At 53.3% G+C, this 12,788-nt stretch overlaps 1 pseudogene; it reads right to left on the bottom strand.

Annotated features, from left to right (window-relative positions):
* The window catches only part of LOC127195072 (coiled-coil domain-containing protein 150-like), a 51,391-nt pseudogene extending 39,077 nt beyond the window's left edge, over positions 1-12,314 (bottom strand).
* Positions 12,315-12,788: the final 474 nt, after the last annotated feature.

Raw genomic sequence — 12,788 nt, 5'->3', positions numbered from 1 at the left:
GGTCTCCCTGCTGTGTGGGGGTCTCCCTGCTGTGTGGGGGTCTCTCTGCTGTGTGGGGGTCTCCCTGCTGTGTGGAGGTTTCCCTGACAGTCTTTCAGTCCCAGTGATAGGGACAAGCTCCTGTCGATCATGTTTCTCAGTGTCACCTGACTGGCCTTAGGCCCTCAGCTGCCTTTACCAGGCTGCACAACACCTGTTTTCTTCCTTCCCAACATGCCTAGACAGCCAGGCCCCTGACTGCAGAGCGCCAGCACCATTTGTGATCCTACAAACTGGGCTGGGCGTGTAACATGGTTGGCAGTGTGCTTGTATTGACACACACAAAGCCCTGCACTGCATCCCCAGCAACTCATAAAGAGGGCATGGTGGCACACGCACGCTATCACAGCAGGGTCGCAAGTCCAAGGTCAATCTTTTTATTGAAAATGAGGTTTGAGTCAAGCCTGGGCCACATGAGACCTTGTCCAAAAACAAACAGGGAGCTTATTCCAGTGGGTACAGAAGCACATCCTTTTGACTGAAGAAGTTGGGAGGCAGAGGCAGGTGGATCTCTGTGAGTAGGAGGTCAGCCTGGTTCCAGGTCAGCCAGGGCTACACAGAGGGACCCTACCTCAAAAGTAAAAATCACTGAAGACCCAATGTGTTGATTTGTGTGGTTTTGACAGAATTTGTTATAGCAAACTAAAAGCTGAGAAACTCTTAAATACTTGATTCAAGAGTGCTGAAAAGATGACTCACCAGGCAAGAATACTGCCCTTCCAGAAGACCCAAGTTGGGATCCCAGAACCCATATGGAGGCTCACCACCATCTGTAACTCAGGTCCCCGGGGGTCCAGTGCCCAATTTTAGCCTCTGTAGGCACTGGCACACATATGGTTTCCAGACATACATGCAGGCAAACACATGAGGTCGATAAATAAAAGTTTAAATTCTCCAATAAATTAACACATTTAAGATTAAAAATCATCTACGTTCATATTAATAAAGTAATGTATTTTGTAAAAGATAATTATTTTAAAAGCAAGAGGGAAGTGGGGGAGATAATTAACCTCCATTATCAACTTGAGTGGAGTTTGAGTCACCTTGGAAACGCCTGTCACCTCTGGGTTTATCTATGAGGGTGTTTCCAAAAGGGTTTCACTGAGGAGGTTGAGGACACCATCCCATGTCTGGGGTCCTGGACTGATAAAAAGGAAAAAATGAGTTGAGCACCAGCATTCACCTCTTCCTCATAACTGTGCATGTGTCTGAAAAGCTGCCTCACACTCCCGCCGCCACACCTGCCCACGCCTGTCCACGCCTGTCCACGCCTGCCCACGCCTTCCCATTGTGGTGGGCTATACTCCATCATACTGTGAGCCAGGCTGGCAAACCCTCCTCTCTTAACTTGTCAGGCGTTTTGTGACAGCAGTGAGAAAAGTAACCAACCAATATGCTTCCCATTGCTTTACGTGCATGGTTTCTGTGGCGTCTAGCTTAAGAGCAGACAGCTGCATGCTTACTCACTTGTGCATCAACTCTCCCACAATGTTGTCCTGGTTGAAGACGACTGAGAAATTCTAACCCTTCCCCCATCTGGAGCCTGTCAGTGGCTGGGGGCACTCAGTGCCAAACCTTACCATGGTAGGTCCTGGAGGGCTGCTTACAGCCTGAAATCTTACAGACGCAACCACCGTCTCCACACTCCGTGACATTAGAGTCCTCATGAAGCTCCCACTGAAGAGCTTCCCATAGCAAGCATGCACGCCCAGCCACTTGTGAGAAAGGCTTCCAAGGGCGGGGAAGCCGAAAGGCCCGGCTGTTTCCTGAATTCAAATTATAGCTTGAAAACTCAAACTTTATCGTTGGCAGCAAGTCTTAGCAATGTTTTCCTCAAAGACACATGCTTGCTCATTTCTTTCAGGAACAGGGATGCCAAACACCGAAGATGGAGCAACTCTGGTTTGTCTGTGGGGCATGCGTGTGGGTGTGAGTGTGGGAGCACAGGCCACATGAAGAAGTCAGAGGACAACTTGCTAGAGTTGTTTCTTTCCTCTCACCACATGGGTTCCAGGGACTTGAACTCTGGTCCTCAAGCTTGCCAACAGGTACCCTTACTTACAGAGCCACCTTGCAGGCCCTACGGTGAGTGCCACTCACCCTGTGAAAATGGTGTTCCACAGGGAAAACAATCCCAGCTCAGAGCGCCACATCCCAAACTCTGCGCTCCAAGACCTTCCCTGCTCAGCCGTATGACTGAGGAAGGAGGGTAGCCAAGTCTGTGTTTAGGCCAGCCCAGCTCAACAGAGATGTCTTTTGTAGGACTGACTCCTTTCTCCCTTGCTGTGTGTAGTGGTGAGACAGCATAGCCATCAGCACTGCCTGCGTCGCGTCGCCACTGGCTTTGTGCCAAGCCACTAGCTTTTGGGGTAGAGATAGAGTTACACAGGCCTGTAGTGTGGTCACTGCTACTGACACTGCTGAGAGCGTGTTCTCCTTTATGATTGTGTCTGGGCTGGGTACATTATGGCCAGTCAGTTCACAGGTGAGGCCCCAGAGCGTCTACCCTCTGCGAAGGAAAGTCACCCCCAGCTGACCCGCAGAGGGATGGGAGGAAATGGGGCTGCCTCCAACTTAAGGGGTTTGCCAGGACACGAGCCTGTGGGGGCTTAAATGAGACCGGACCCCATGGGCTCATGCGTTTAGTTTTTTTTGTTTTTGTTTTTGTTTTTGTTTGGTTTGGTTTGGTTTTTCGAGACAGGGTTTCTCTGTGTAGCCTTGGCCATCCTGGACTCACTTTGTAGACCAGGCTGGCCTCGAACTCACAGCGATCCGCCTGCCTCTGCCTCCCGAGTGCTGGGATTAAAGGCGTGCGCCACCACGCCCGGCCTCATGCGGTTGAACACTAGGTCCCCAGGTGGTGGGGTTTGGGAAGGATTAGGAGGCATGGCCTTGTTGGAGGAGGTGTGTCCCTGAGAGGCTGGCATTGAGGTTTCAAAATCCCATGCCATTCCCAGTTAGCTCTCTCTGCCTCGTGCTAGTGGATCAGGTGTGAGCTCTCGGCTACTGCTCCAGTGACATGCCTGCTGCCTGCCTGCTGCCTGCTGCCTACCTGCCTGCTTCCTGCCACCTGCCTGCTGCTTGCTTCCTGCCTGCCTCCTGCCTGCTGCCTGCTTGCCTGCCTCCTGCCTGCTTCCTGCCTGCCTGCCTGCTGCCTGCTATGATAGTCATGGACTCCAACCCTTTGAAATCATGAACCCTAAATAAACTCATACCAGTTATGGGATCTCTTAACAGCAATAGAAATTAAGACACTTGCACTGTGGTCAGAGAGACTGACACCCCAAAAGGTTAAGCACACAGTAGGGGTGAACCAGGGTCCACTGAGTCTTGGACCCCAGAACTTCCAGAGCATTGAGGAATAGCCAGTACCTCTAGCAGCATGGCTCAGCCTGGCCCTGAGCTCCCAGGACCTTTTAGGCCCGGTCACTCCTTTCCCTGTGCTCTTTTTGTCCTGGTACTGGCCCTTGGGCCTTGTGGAAGGGCCTCACTCTGCCTGGGCTGGACACTGGGGTGGCACGTAGGGGTGTGACTTCTCCACCCGGTGCTTGAGAGCCCCACTCTTTCTCCTGTTGTAAGCAAGCCTTGTGCACACCTGCCATGCAAGCCAGTGGCTAAATCAGTCAACAGCAGTGATTCTCCTCCATACGCGGAGGCCCCTGCTCCATTATCCTCCCAGCATTGCAGAAAAGTAAATAGTCATCAGGCGCAGAGCCCATGGGTAAACAGCCCGAAGCTTGTCTGAAATTGCTGTGGCCCCAGCCCCAGGCTGCGGCTGAAGACAGCACATTCCTGTGGGATTCCTTTTTCTCCTTCTGGTCTCCCTGGACCCCACTCTCCACCTCATATCTCAGCCTGGAGCAGGCGGGGAAGCCTGCTGAGCAGAAGAGCCTCCACCCAGACCCCCGGGAGGCAGCCTTCAGCCAGTGCCCAGAGGAGCAGGCCTGCTGTGAGGTGTACAGTGGGGACCGTAGGCACTGGAGACCTTCTGTCAGGATTCCTACAGTTTCAAATCCTGATACCACACTGGGTCTTGTCTTTTATTGCACACTGTGCCTTGCAGGTCCTCTCTCTGCTGTCCCAGTCTCTCCACCCTGCTCTAACACCCCCAACTCTACCCCAAGCCCTGTGACCAGAGCCCACTCCACACTCTCACCTGCCGTCCCCTTGGCCACCTACCCTGGACCTTTTTTTCCTGCTCAGGTCTCTCCAAAGCGAGTGGTGAACGACCTTTGCTGGTGCTGTCCGTGGTCCTGGAGGCCCGGGGGCAAGGCCAGGACCCAAGGGGTGCTCTACCTCAGGGCTCAGGACGCAGTGAAGGGACAGGTCACAGCACTGTGAGAAAGGACTCCATGTGTCCCCATGAGTGAGGAAGCAATGGCTACTAACAGGCACGGCCATGCTGGGCCACTGAACTCCTGGCCTTTGAAGGGATGTGAGTGACATGGTTGCAGAACACTGAAGGAGTCAGGCCTCAACTGGGCTGTGAGGGTCTCAGGCCACACCTGTACTAAGATTCTACAAGATCGTGCTTGTAGAGAGTTGGAATGTTGCAAGTCCAGAGCCTAAGCCCATTTATTCTGTCTCTTACTCTCACTCTCCTTTGTAGCTATTCTGCGTTGGAACGTGGTGTTCACGGTAACATGAATCTCTGCTGCTGGGCACAGTCACTCTTGTTAGCTTCCAGAATAAACTGGCATTTGCTCCCCTATAGCTGAGAGGTGGTTTTCTGCATCAACAGACGCAGAGAAGTGTAAAGACGCCCAGCAAGTGGCCAGAAGGCAGGTCTGCGCAGCAGTGATTGCTGCACGGAGAAGACGCCAACTCTAGCCCCGAATTCAGATACCCCTGGACAGGACCTGAGCAACGGACAGAGGCTCAGACTCCTGTGAGTCGGCTGGGGAGCTGGAACCGGACTGGAAACGTGACATCTGTGATCAGCGTCATAAGTCAGGGGTGGCGGTGACAGACTCTGACAAAGTGAGTCCAGCCTAAGAGGATTAAGACATGGAGTGTCAAGTTGTGATTTCACTGACAGAGTAAAGGGCCATGTGTCACCTGCTGCAGCCCTAGATAAGACCAGGTCTTCTAATCCCCGGGCCCCAGCAAGAAGTTGTCTGGGCACAAGGATGACAACTGGGACCCAGGCCAACCCTGAGCGCTCCTGTCCTGGGAGCCCACCATGTGTGGACAGCTCTGTCTTGGGCAAGAGAAACCCCATGCCCTTAGTGTTCACAGCTCGGTCCCCGCAGAATGGACCGGAAGCTGTCACCGCCCCCATCAGTGTCAAGTGAGGCCCAGGCCCTGCTTCAAAGTCAGCAACTGTGGCGTCTGAGGGAGCTGAGGGATCAAGCTGTGATGTGGCTGGCCTCGCCCCCACAGATGTTTCAGTCACTGTGGCACAGACCCTCTGTGCTAGCCAGCAGTTCACGCCATGGCGCTACCAGCCACTGGACAGGAGCGGCAAGCCCAAGCCCCCACAAAGGCATAATGTTTGTGTGGAATCTTTTCAAAGCATATTTAGAGAGCATGTATGCTCGCGCACTCAGGTGCTGCAGCAAGAATGTGGAAACTGGAGAACAGTCTGTGGAAGTAGGTTCTCCCCTTCCTCCGTGTTGAGTCTGAGGGACTGGACTCCTCGTCATCAGCCTAGACAGCAGGCAAGTCTTGCCTAATCAGCAAGCTCGGGTCCAGTGAGATCCCAACTCTGAGGCAACATAAAGCTGTGGAGATGGCTCAGTGGGCGGAGGTGCTTGCCACCAAGCCTGACCTTCTGACATGGCTCAGTGGCTGGAGGTGCTTGCCGTCAGGCCTGACCTCCCTGAGCTCAGTCACCAGCACTGAACTGACTCCCACAAGTTGTCCTCTCACCCCTGTGTGTGCCCCATGGCACTTGTGCACATGTGTGCACACACACGTACATAAACACACACAAAATGCACAGGTACAATTCCTTAGCAAGTGGCATGAAAGAAATTTCTAGAATGAGGGTAATGTTCTACATTTTGATCGAGGTTGGATTATACAAATGTATCACTCCTCAGAGCTTTCAGAACAATCCAAGTAAGTTCTGTGCGTTTCCCTATGTATGAACACATCTCTAAATAAACACAGAGAGCCGTAAGCAAATGCTGAGTCCTGGAGGCCAATGCGCACGCTGATGTCTGGACTCGCTGTGAACTTCATCAAATGCCAGAGCAGAAAGACCTGGGGGCCAGAGGATGGCTTTTCTGGCCAGCTCTCTTAACGTCCTTGGATGCTTGAAATCACGAGTGGTAAATGAGTTTGGAAAAGATCTGTCCCCTGGTCTCCTCTCTGTTCTCCTCCCAGCCTTTGGTGTCCCGTTGGCAGGTGCCATCTTTGTCCTGCGTGAGCACTGTGTGCTCCATGCACTGTTTGTTCCCCCACCAAGTGAGCTGCGGCAGTGGAGCTACCCCAGTCTTTTCACGGAGAGTGGCCCTCTGCCCTCCTCTCTCCTACACTCAGCTGCCCATGAGCAAGATCAAGTGTGCAAGAGTTCGATTCCCAAACACCCCCCAACCCCCAGTGCCCCTGCTGTGGTTGGGAGAGGCAGTGGGGAGAGGTTAGAGTGGGCAGACATCTTTGAGGAGATTGGGGCCATGACCCTTCCTCCTTTGCTCTGCTTCCTGCCAGCCATAAAGTAAGCAGCTTCTTCTTCCACAAACTCCCAGCATGCTCTGCTGCCTGGCCACAGATGGACCAGCAGACTTTGAATTGAAACTTTCCAAACTTTGAGCCCCTATTTAAGTTGATCTCATGGATGCTGCTCCCACAATCAGGATGGGTGTTTCTACTCAGATCATCCTGTGGAAGCTCTCTCACAGACACACATACCCAGAGGTGACTCGCCACTTATCTAGTGATTCTAAATCCAGCCACATTGACCATGAAGACAAACTACACAGAGTAGCGTGCATGCACACACATGCATGCGTGCGCGCACGTGCACACACACACAATCTTTGTTCCCTTTGACTTCTCTGGTCTCAGGACCTCCCAGGCCACCTTTCACGTGGCCCTGTGGTGAGCCGCTCTCTACAGAAGAGGGTACTGAGGCTCTGCTGGGGTCCTGGTGGTGTTTTGAATGATAAACTGGATTCTGAAAGGCGGGGATGGTGCCAGCCCTGGAGCCTGGGTAGCAGCTAGCAGGAGGGCAGGCAACTGAGAGGTCCCCATTTTTATTATCTTTAATGAAACCTCCAACTCTACGTCAAACAGGATATGCCTGGAATTCTTCTCTGCATCAAAGTCATGAGTCCCGTTTTTCCTGAGTTGAGGCCCCCTCAGCAGAGTGGTGAAAGGAACCCCTCAGGCTAATGAGGGCAACAGCAGAGTTGACCCCAGGGAGCCATGGAGACAGGACAGCACACAGGCCTGGAGCCACTCGCTCACCAGTCCCTTGGCAAGCACTCCGCACACAGCTGCTCTGTGGGATGGATGCAGGCCACAGGAAACCAAAGGGCAGCAGGTAGGTGACATTTCCACATGCCTACTAAGGTCACCAGAGTTCAGGGGCTTGGGGAGTTTGTGCTGTCTTGGAAGGGGGAGGCAAAGGAGAGGAGGCTAGTCTTAGGCTGGAAGGGAGGGACAGGGTGAGCAGAGGGTCCCCCATTCCCTTCCTCTCTTTTCAACTCTCTCCCAGCACCATAGAAAAGGGACTGCGTTGGATCAAGTTCCAGGGACTGTACCTAGGACCTCTTCTTGAAGGCTGCCAACTGCGCTATCTCTCTCTCTCTCTCTCTCTCTCTCTCTCAGACACTCAGACACACACACACACACACACACACACGTGCATGTGCATGCATGCACATACCCCATGCCAGACCTGGCAGGTAACCAGGATCCCAGAACATCATTGCATTCCATAACCAAGTCCCCAAACTACTGACTCAAAAACCAAACAATGCCAGACTTGCCAGAGCCCGGATCTGAGGTTGGGGTTGCCCTTTGCCGGAGTGGAGGAGGGGGCCTTGCCTACCCCCTCCAGATGCTCTGGCTCTGCCCCGCATCTGGCCAGTGAGGGCCCTGCAGAGAATTTGAAACGTGAGCATCTCAGGGAAGCCCAGGCCACCAGCAGAGCCAGGCTGTTCAGCTGGGCCCCGAGGCCCAGAAGCCACGCTCAGTCACTTCTGAGGGCCCGTCACCCATGCGCCCGTAGTGATAGTGACCTGGTTAGTGTGAGAATTAAATGAGATCTGCAAGGTGCCTAGCCCCTGACAAGCATCATCCCAGTGTTTTTAAATAAAAAGGAAAGTGCTTAGTAAAGTGTATTTTAGAATCACTGTCATCCATGTAATTGTATTTAAAATGTTCCCGAGGAAAGGGCCTGCCCCCTTTAAGAATGACTGAGAAGAAACCACTTCTGTCAGCACCAAGCTGAAGATTGGGAGACAAAGCTGGAGTGGCCAAGGGTTTAATTAGCACAGCCAAGAAGCCTGAGCAGCTGGTTCTAATTGGGGGCACCCCACTCCAGGCCTGGTCCTCTCAGGCTGAGGCAGTTGGGTGGGGCAGGGGTGGGAGACGTCTGTTGGCATCTGACTTGACACAGTTTCAGGCACAAGTGACCAAGGTCAGGAAGCAAAAAGGGTAGAGAAGATGCCACTGGATAAAGGGTAAGTGACAGCAGGAGTGGTTTAAAGTCACAGGGGCTCACACCTGTCATCCCACAGCTCAGGAGGCACAGGCAAGAGAATTATGGGAGTTTGAGGCGTGGACTACATAATGAACTCTAGACTAGCTTGGGCTACATGGCAAGAAGCTGCCTAAAAGAATCCGAAGGAAAGGGTGGAGGCGGGGCCTGGTGAGCCGGCTCAGATACTGATGAAGTGATTTCTAGACCTAGGTACCACATGACAGGAGGAAAGAGCCAGCTCCCGCAAGCTCCCCTCTGACCTCCACGTTTGTGCTGCTGCAGGACACATCTATGTCCACCCACTACAAACACAAAATAAATACAAATGGTTTAAAACTTAAAAAAAAAAATGTTAGTTATAGCCAGGTGGTGGTGGCGCATGTCTTTTAATCCCAGCACTTGGGAGGCAGAGGCAGGCAGATCACTGTGAGTTTGAGGCCAGCCTGGTCTACAAAGCAAGTCCAGCATAGGCAAGGCTAACACAGAGAGACCCTGTCTCGAAAAAAAACAACCAAAAAAAATTTTTTAATGTTAATTATGGTAGTGCACGTTCAAAATTCCAGCAGGCAAGCTTGGGGGACGAGGTGAGATTCAGTGTCCAACAAAACACGGGAGAAGGGATGGAGGGAAAAAGGGGAAAGGGAGAGCAGAGCGCTGGCCCCAGGCCAGGAGTCCCTGGTGATAGGGTGTCAGCTCTCTCCAAACTGATCTGTAGCCAGGTCCAGGTGTGGTATGCCCTCCTGGGACCGCAGGACTCTGGGAGCTGAGGCAAGGCCAGCCAAGGCTAAGCAATAAGACGCGGGGCCACAAAAACCTAAACAGAAAAACTAAAATGTCTGCAGAGTTTGCACCTTCTGAGCTAAAACACCATCAGCATCCTGTGTCTAACTGGGCTGTGTGGGCAAAGAGGAAGCGATTAGCAGGGCGGGCCGGGCGGGGCGGGGCTCCTGAAACACACCGTGAAGTGGGGGCCTCAGAGTCAGAACAACCACAGAAAGGCCAGCAGAGCCTCGGCTTCCATCCCCAGCACCACAGAGAAGCACAGAGGTGCAGGCCTGTAATCCCAGGCTCGGGGGTAGCAGCAGGAAAATCCTAAATCCTAAGTCATCCTTGGCTACATACAGAGAGTTTGGGGCCAGCCTGAGGTACCTGAGAGCCTATCAATAAACAAACCCTTCACCGCGTATTTATCTTCTATTTCCGGGACAGCCCTGACTTTTCTGACACCCCACTGTCCAGCCCCTGTCACCCCAGCTTCTTTCTGACTCTAGGCCACAGGCCAGAGCCCCATGATTGACACTCCCAGGTCCATCTGCCTGCTGAGTTCACTCACACCTGAACCACAGTAGCAAGTTGTATAGAAGGGGTTCGGGCCCCCGCAGCGGCCTCTCTCATCCCTGACTACTGGCCCAGGGGTCTCTGGCTGCAATCCTTCTCACAGTGGAGACAGGCAAACCGCCTGTCACCTAGCTCTCAGCGTAGGGGGCTCCCACGGTTGAGAGATGGGGGAGCCACTGACATGCGTGGAGGGACCTCATTTCAAGCTCGTCTTCCTAGAGAAGCCAGAGATGGTGTATGGGTCTCTGCCAACCCAAAGGGGACCTCCCAGCCTCACTCACCCCTGCATGCGAGGAGGTGTCAGTAATTTGGTTACAGAGCCCGGCTACAAAGATGTTGCCCCGAGGATTCGAACCCTGGACATATGCTCCCACTCAATACAATGGCCAAGTATATGCATCGGCTGAGCATGCGCGGAGCCACATCAAGTCGATCTTAAGCCGCACTACGACAACGACGACGCACCTACCTTGGGAGCCTTGAGGCTCATGAACGCCTGGAAGCAGATACACGTGGGATGTAGATGAGGCAAGCCACGGGGATGGATGCATGAGGGGCACTGTGTTGAGGGCCGAGTGGGGTCCTCCCTGGGTTGAACCTCGCCCCCCAAGGTCTGCAGTGGGCTTGGGCGAGGGGCGTCGCCGTCTCCATGGCTACGTGCAAGGGCGGTAGGAGAGTCTGCGCATTGATCTAGCTCAGTCAGATTCAATCCCAAGCAAAAATGGATTTCTTAATGCGTCTATTAGCTGCTTTGAAAACGCAAATTGAGTTCAAGAGAAGACAGACGCCGCCATCAGAAAACAATTTGGCGTCGAAAGGCCCAGTGGGCCAGGTCATCCAGCGTGGGCAACAGCCCGCAAGCCTGAGCCTCTCCTTGTGAGGGGACAAGGAGAGCCGCCATTAGGCCACATTGTTCCCCGAATCCTCGGGGACAGTGTAGCAGAGTTGTGGGTGGCTCTGCTGCAGAAATGAGCAAGCTCCCCACCCAAAAGAAAGCAGGCTCCTGGGACAAAGCTAAGGCTGCAGTTCTGGAAGGCGTCCCGGAGCTGGCAATGCCTGAAAGACTTCAGGAAGTGACCCCCTTCTCTACTTGTTCGCAGCTGCGGAAGGCACCCCGAGTTCAGTCCTCGGCAGATGTGTAGTCAGGCCCTGGTGGCAGTCAGCCTGTGTTTGGGCCACCTGTTACCCAGGGTCCACCAGACACGGAGAAGCCAGACTCCCCAGTCCGTGTTTTGAGACCCGCCCTCTTCTGGAGGAGCTAACAGCTGGCCATGGGGAAACAAGGGGGACAGCCTCTCAGCTGTCCAGGAGGAGGAGGCTGAGGCCCGGCTAGGCAGCAAGGCAGCGCGGGGAGTGAGGTCAGATGGACACTTCCTTCCCTCCATTGTCACGCTCCGCCTGCAGCCTTCTTTGCATATGCAAATGAGTTCATCCTCCCGCAATTACACAGTAATCAGGAGCAAATTACCTTCTTGCTGTTTACTTTCAGCGTCCTTAATTAATCCGGTTATTAGACGATTAATGGAGCTTGTTTGGTGAGAAACTCATAGCAAGGATGGAGAGGGGGGTGGAGTGCGTGAGGGGAATATGCCTCGGTGTGGCTGGTCTTTGCTTCGCGGTGAGTTCTCCCCCACCCCCAACCCCCTTCCACTAAACAAGAGAAAAGGGGGGGGGGGGGAAGAGAGTGAGAGAGAGATCCCTGAATCTAATTTCTTTCCTTTTATTTCCTCTTTGAGCACAACTACTAACAAACTGCAACCGACAACCCGGCCTCGCGGGGCCCTAGCATTTATATACCCTCTGAAAAGTTCCCAGAATTCCAAATGTCGCACAATCGCAGAAACTATCTGCAGCTGGCAAAACCACCCTTCTGCTAGAGCACGAGGCAAAGCAGCTGCTGCAGACAGCAGCCCCCTAGTCCCCACACCTGGGAGCAAAACAAAAACACATTTTTATAATATTCCTATGTTTTTTAAAGAAAATGAAATTCCAAAATTGTCAGTACATGTGTGTATGAGTGTGTGCTTGAGAGTATGTGTGTGCGTGTGTGTGTGAGTCCCAGAACTAAGGGACTGTCCCTATGTTCCCCTCTTGGCCTCTCTTCTACCCCCACCCCGCCCCACTCGCCTCCACCCCACTCACCACCACCCCACTCACCACTCCTCTCCTTGGCGCCTTTGAGACTCATGCGGACAGCGCCACCATCTTCAGAGTCCCCGGACAGCAGAGGCTCCCTGTCCCCCAGAGCCCACAGTGTGCCCAGAGCGGCATGGCACTGCTGCATGGGGACCGCCTCTGCACACAGTGATGTGCCTTGCGCACTAATTGGAGACCAGTAGCCACGGATGAACTTCCATTTCTGGTCTTCCTGCCTTTCCTCCCAGCCTACCAGAATGGCAGGTGTGCTTCATGCCTGGTTGATCTGACTCTGTTTCTACCCAGGTGCTTTAAAGAACCTCTTCTAGGTCTGGAGAGATGGCTCAGAGGTTGAGAGCATTGTCTGCTCTTCCAAAGGTCCTGAGTTCAATTCCCAGCAACCACATGGTGGCTCACAACCATCTGTAATGTGATTTGGTGCCCTATCCTGGCGAGCAGGCAGAACACTGTATACATAATAAACAAATCAATAAATCTTTTTTTAAAAACCCCCTTCTTGGGGGCCAGTGAGATGGCTTGGTAGGTAGAGAGGCTTGCTGCTAAGTCTAACCACCTGAGTTCAGCCCCTAGGACCCACAGCGTGAAATCGGCTCTGCTGGCT

Source organism: Acomys russatus, chromosome 11 (genome assembly GCF_903995435.1).
Source record: "Acomys russatus chromosome 11, mAcoRus1.1, whole genome shotgun sequence".
Classification (NCBI taxonomy): Eukaryota; Metazoa; Chordata; class Mammalia; order Rodentia; family Muridae; genus Acomys; species Acomys russatus.
Note: the sequence above shows the minus strand (reverse complement) of the source record. Positions and strands in the feature narration are given on the sequence as shown.